Source organism: Microcebus murinus, chromosome 2 (assembly GCF_040939455.1).
Source record: "Microcebus murinus isolate Inina chromosome 2, M.murinus_Inina_mat1.0, whole genome shotgun sequence".
Classification (NCBI taxonomy): Eukaryota; Metazoa; Chordata; class Mammalia; order Primates; family Cheirogaleidae; genus Microcebus; species Microcebus murinus.
Window position 1 is genome coordinate 21,273,915 of NC_134105.1, and position 6,278 is coordinate 21,280,192.

The 6,278-nt window shown below is 54.7% G+C and overlaps 1 long non-coding RNA gene across 1 annotated transcript; it reads left to right on the forward strand.

The window, feature by feature from the left end:
• The first annotated feature begins 614 nt into the window (after nucleotides 1-614).
• LOC142876370 (uncharacterized) lies at nucleotides 615-6,010 on the forward strand. Its single transcript, XR_012923266.1, has 2 exons — nucleotides 615-1,222; nucleotides 5,773-6,010. It is a non-coding gene; the product is annotated as an uncharacterized LOC142876370 (long non-coding RNA).
• The last annotated feature ends 268 nt before the right edge of the window (nucleotides 6,011-6,278 follow it).

The window sequence follows — 6,278 nt, forward strand, 5'->3', positions numbered from 1 at the left end:
CTCCTTTGCAGGAAAAGCCACAGCGGAATCAGGAGTCAAAGCTCCTCCAACCAGACACACCACTTTCCAGTCCATGCTTTGGAAAGAAAGTTCTCGACCACTTTTCTGCTTAAATTGATTAGAGAGGCTTTAAGTTATGTGAAATAACAACAGTGACTAATATGCCTAGTAGTTAAAACTAACAGTTTTGCCTATTCAAACATGCCCCCCTTTTAGGACCAAGTTAAAGTGCTGCCTCCTCCAGGAAGCCTCCTCTGACCCTATAGCCAGTAATAATCTCTCCCTACATCCAGTTTGCCTGTGGGTTTTATTTTATGACCTTGCAGCTCCTTGAGGGCAGTGACAGCACAGTCATCCAGAATAAAGATTAATAACATCACAAACTATTGACCTGAGGGGTCCAAGCCCCTGCTTGGCCACTAACTAGCTGTGTGACCTCGGGTAAGTTAATAAACCTCTCTATGTCTTGGTTGCTCATCTATAAAATAGGGGCGACAACAGCACCTGCCTCCCAGGGTTGCTGCCAAGATTATTGCATGTGCCCATGTTAAGCACTGAGGACAATGCCTGGTGTGTCTCAAAGCCATGTTGTATGACTCTGTGCCCTCAGAGTGGCCCTCCAGGGATGTCTCAGTCACCTGCTGTTGGCCCACAGAGCACTCCAGCATCACCCACTCTTCCACAGCACCTGAGCCCTCTGACCGCAGCCCACACCATGCCCTTCCTTGGCTGGAGTCCTCTCCTTCCCCCAGGCCACTCCTGACCACCCACTTCTCGCATCCCCACGTGGCTGGCCTGCCCTTATCTGTCCCCTGTGCCATTGCAGGTCTCTCGACTCATCTCTCTGCTGCCAGGGCCTCCCTCCCTGTTCACCTGCACCCAGGTGACTTCCCAAACTGTGCAGCCCAGAGCACATCCTCCCGCTGAAACAGCAACAAGCTGATGAGCCCCTGAGACCCACAGGGTAACGTGCAAACCCTGCACCCGGCATTCAAGGCCCTCTTGCTATGAAGTCTGCAGCTCCCGGCCTCCTGTGATGTTTCTTCCTCCCAGACGCCAACGCCACAGCTCTCGAGAATGCCTCCCAGCTCCCCAACCACACGGCACTCGCTCCCCTGCACCGGCGACTCTGCACGGCCCCTCAGCCCTCGATGTCCTCTCCCTTCACTGCCTGTGAATTTGCTGGTCCCCTAGGACTCAGCCCGGAGGTGATCCTGCAGAGGTGAGCTTGACCTCTGACCATCAGGGTAGGGGTGTCCACACTGCCCCAACAATAACCTTTACCTGTGATGGTCCAGGGAGCCCCCAGGCGTGAGCCCCTGAGGGCAGAGGGCCTTTCCCCTCTGGATGACCCCCCTACCAGGGCTCTCAGCTCGGGTCTGGCAGAGAAAGGTCCAGCCGCCGACTCTTCCCCCAGCAGCATCTCGAAGGCATACGACCTGACATGCCCAAGTCCAAGTTCGTGAGCTCCTTGCCCCAAACCTGGCTCTTCTCAGTCCCCTGTACCCCCAAGTGACACCTCCATCCATCAGTGCATGCAGTTACCCAAGCCAGGAGCCTCTTTCTATCTCTGAGCTGGAATGTTCTTTCTGGAACATTCTCCTCGCTTTTGACACCCCCTCTCCTCCCTCTCTCAACCTGACATCCAGTGCAGTTTACATACTCCTAGTGTCTCCAAATCTGTCCTCCTTTCTCCGTCACTGGTCACCTCTGGTGTGGCCATAGCATGGCCCCTACCTGGTTCTGCTCTCCCCTCCCCCTCTCTACCCTCACCCATCGCCCACAGCAGCCAGAGGGACAGTGTGGAAATGTCCCCCTGTGATACCCCCAAGCTTTCCCCAGGCTCTCAGCGCAAGATGGAAACCTCAGTGTGGCCCAGACACCCCGAGACGCCTCCCCCCCACTCCTCCCTCCCCACTCACCCCTGTCCTCTGTTCTTCAGCCACAACAGCTACTGCTCAGATCAAGAAGGCATCTGGGCTCCTCTACCACAGGGCTCTGCAGGTCTAGAATTTTCTTTCTCCACCTAGTTAAGTTTTACTCACCCTTCAGATCCCAGCTCACCTATGACCTCCTTGGGGTACCCCCTACCACCGACCATGCCCACACTCGCCAGCTAGGCTAGGGGCTTCTGTTCAGGGGTTGCCCAGGGCCCCATGCTCCCCTTCAAAGCCGACCTCAGTTTGGGGTTATATGCAGCCCTGTGTTTATTTAATCCATGTCCCCTCCTCCTCCAATAGCCTGAGACCCCTGAGAACAAAGGCTATGTCTGGGTTCGTTCATCAATGAATTCTCAGTTTCCAGTCTAGCATATGGTAGGTGCTCCTGAAATATCTGTGTAATGAAAGCTACATTTTAATAAGTACCTACTATGTACCAGGCACATTAGTGCACTCTCTAAGTTGTTCCTCCCAATATGCTCATGGTACTAATGCTAACATTGTTAACGAACCCACATGGGGGTTCAGTGTTACTCGCCGCACAGAAAGCCAATTATTGAGACAATGAGGATTGTCAAGAAAGAGAGGATTTATTGCAGAAGACACATCTGCTTGGAGGGGGTGGTATGGACTGCCTCACATCTGCCTCCCCAGCAAACAGGGTCAGGGTTTTTTCTGGAGGCAAAATAAATGATACATGAGTGGAGTGTTTGGGGTGGGGCGCAGGGCACGCACGCGCAGTGAGAAATCATGCTAGTGTGTACAACCCATGATCAAAAATTGGCGAATGAGTCCCTCCCAGGGCGGGATCTCGGTATTATACTGAGTTAGGGGTTAATATTGTCCTTTCTCTCAGCCTTGTGCACCCGCAGGCTCAGTGGGTCGCTGGGCATGGCCCGGGGTGGAGTGTCACTTGCTTGTGATCTCCAGCCACTCGGGCGGTGGGAGGCTTTGTAGTTATCTGGTGGCTGCAGGGAAGTTCCGCAGTTTCTGGGAGAAAAGCTCAAGGGAACGCATCAGTGCAATAGAAAGTGACAAAGTTCTGGTCAGCACATCTTACTGGCCTGGGAACTTGAAATGTAAAATAACTATAAGAAAAAGAAAATATGTAAAAAGTGTTCTTGCTTATGGAGCCGGCTACTGCATGACCCAAATTGTAAAGATTAAAAAACTGAGGCTTAGCAAAGGGAAGCAACTGGCCAGAGTCCCACGGCCAGTCACAGGCAGAAGAGGGTCTCGAGCCCTCTTGCCCCTGATCTTTAACCTCCTCCATTCAGTGCCATTTAAAATGCTGCTAAAAATCCTACACCCACCCAACCATCCTGCCTCATAATTGTCCACCTAGGCACCTGCCTCTCCCATCAGACTGTGGCTGCCTAAGGGCGGACAACCTGATTTGCAGCCCCAAATGCTCAGGACCTCAGGGCTTCCCGCCACTCCAGGAGGAGTAAAGGAGAAGAGCAGGGGTTTGGCCCCAGCTCCTGGCCCATCAGCGCTTGACTGTGCCTGGACCTGACAGGGCTCGGGCTGATGCTGCAGGAAGGGCCCTGGGAGATGGGGGAGGCCGGAGCTCCACCTGCCCTGGCGCTTGTCAGGGGCCACGGTCATCACAGGGTGAGCTGGACTCTGAGGCGTCTGCACCAGCAAGGCAGCCCAGCCATTATTCTCAGACACTGCTGCACGCACCTGCCGGTGTCTAGACGCTTCTAAAGCCCAGCAAAGGGCAGAAGGACACGCCAGCTGTGCTGTCCTCAGCCCCTCCAAAACCAACCGATTAGCTCTTTAATGAGGAGCCCAGGGAGTGTCCACAAGCGCCTACGGCTGGGGCCCAAATCACAGTGGTGATGAATTACTAATCCCCTTCCAAGGCTCTAGTGTCCTCGGCAAACACAGCAAGACGGATCGGAGCCTCCCCCGCCTCCTCTCTAGGTCAGTAGAGGATCGACCTGGAAGTTGGGGAGCAAGTCAGGGGAGCGGGAGCTGCAGGGAGGCCAGTGCAGGAGGCCAGTGGAGTGGGGGCCGTTCTGTGGATGAGGCCGCCATGGCTTGGGGGTCAGTAAGCGCCCTGTGCTGGGCAGTGTTTTACTCCCATGAGTGACACATGACCATCTGTGACACAGATGAGGGGAAGAAGCCTCTTTGTCAGCTGTTAAAAGGCCACTGGATGGGCACCTGCCACCGGGACGCCTGCGGACTGGCCGGGCCCAGGGACGGATCCCCGACAGGCCCGGGTGTGAGTCCAGCTCTACCATCCCCAGATGGAGTGGCCTTGGGTGACTCTGGTCACCTCTCAGAGCCTCCACTTCGCCACCTGGATCATGGGTGGGGCTGGAGGGGCGGTGGAAGCCGGGCCTGCAGGGCTGGAGAGCAGAGCTCAAGGTTTGGGTCTTTGCTTCAGGGGCAGTGGGAGCCTCTGCGGGACTTTCAACAGCAGGAGGCGGGAGGGTTTGCATTTCAAACGGATAGCTGGGGCCTTTATCTCAGCCCCGTGTGGGCTGTGGGGACAAAACAAGAAAATGCTGCTGACAGCTCAGACCAGTGATGGCTCAGAGCAGCTCGCAGGACGTAGGTGGAGTGGGAAGTGGACCTGAGGCTCTGGACCAGGGCTGGGGAGCCTTTCCATGTTGTAAGGCCACAGTCAAGAATTAGCACAATTGGATGTGCTTAAAAATGTACATTATTTTGTAAAAGTCTAGCTACTATGTACTTAATAATTTCTAAAAATGAGAGAAGAGGGTGGCAGGGGGCCTTGGAAGATGCAGAGGGTGCTGAGACAGACTTCAAGTTTGGGCCGTGGGGACCAGCCAGGACTGCAGGGAGGACTCGGGCTCCCAGCATTGCAAGTCCCTAAAGCTTCAGAGAAGGGGGCTCCCTGCCCCCTTACATAATTTACAATAGCAATGCCTTTCTCACAACTGGAAGCCCAACTTACGGTGCTGTCAGATTCGGTGCATGGCAAGAGCCGCTCTCTCTGCTTTCAAGACAGTACCTTGTCGTTGTGATGGAAGGCAGGGGGCAGAAGGGACATACTCCCTCCCTCAAGCCCCTTTATAAAGTCATTCAACCCATTCATGAGTGCAGAGCCCTCATGATCTAATCACCTCCCAGAGGCCCCACTTCTTAATACTATTGCCTTGGCTATAAGTTTCCACATGGATTTTGGAAGAACACATTCAAACCATAACACCTCCCCGCCTCAACATGCTCAGGGACACCTGCATCTCTTATCCCACAGTGCCTGGAGGAAGGACCTTGTAGAAACTCTGCTGCTGCTGGTGCTCCCATGGCACTGATCTTGAGGACATATGTCACCACCTGAGCTCCAAGCCAACAGTGGGGAGTTCGTGGTTTTCTGGGATGGGGAGGTGGCTTCCAGCTACACCTTCCTCCTGTGTAGCAAGAGGGCCTGACCCTAAAATCCTTCACTCAGAGACTGGAGGGGGCTCCTTTGGGCGGGCCCTCCCTCCCTTAGAAGCCACCCGCCTGCCCCCTGGATCCCATTTAGCCTGTTCCAGGTGCAGACTCCAAAGGTGGTCTCCTCTGAAAGGGTCCCAGCTTCACCTGCATCAGGGAGAGGCCTGGGCCCTGGCCCTTCCAGAGAGAGACTGGATTCAGGTGCAAGGGCAGTAGCCCTTAGAACTATCCAGCCCACCCCTCCATCCCCAAGTTTTTCAGATAGAAACTGAGGCCCCAAAAAGAGAAGTGATTTTCTCAAGGCCCCACCGCAATCTGGAGACAGGACATTTTTTCTCTCCTCTCCTCCTCTCACCTCTCCACCCTTTCCTTTCCCTACTTTCTTTTCTGGCTGTCATTAATGTGTCTCTTGCCCCAGGTCACACAGTGGAGAAGAGGGATGAGCTCTGTCACGTTGTGATCATGAGGCCTTGGGATTTCGGCAGACCTGAGTTCAAATCCAGCCCCACCGCTTCCTGGACACTCGGACCTACAGGAGTCTCTGAGCTTCCTGGAGCTTTAATTCCTCCCCAGAAAGTGGGGCTAAGCTGAGAGCCTGGCCAATAAGACTCTGGGGAGGAGTAAATGAGCCACCATGAAGAAAGAGTTTAGTAAAGTGTCTGATCTGCACTTAGGGACAGAGATGGGGGCAGGCGACAGCCAGACTGGCAGACGGAGACAGGCGGGTGGGCAGGGACCTCCTGTGTGCGGGGCCAGTCCTAGGTTGTGTTTCAAGGATAAGGAAGGTTTGTAGGGGCGAGGAGGGTGGGGATTTGGTCTGTTTTCTTTGGCCAAAGGTGGGGGCTTGTGGGCTCCACGACTGCATGCCATTGGTGGAGGCTTTGCAAGGGCAGCTGTGGGGAGGCAGGAAGCAGCCTCCTGCGA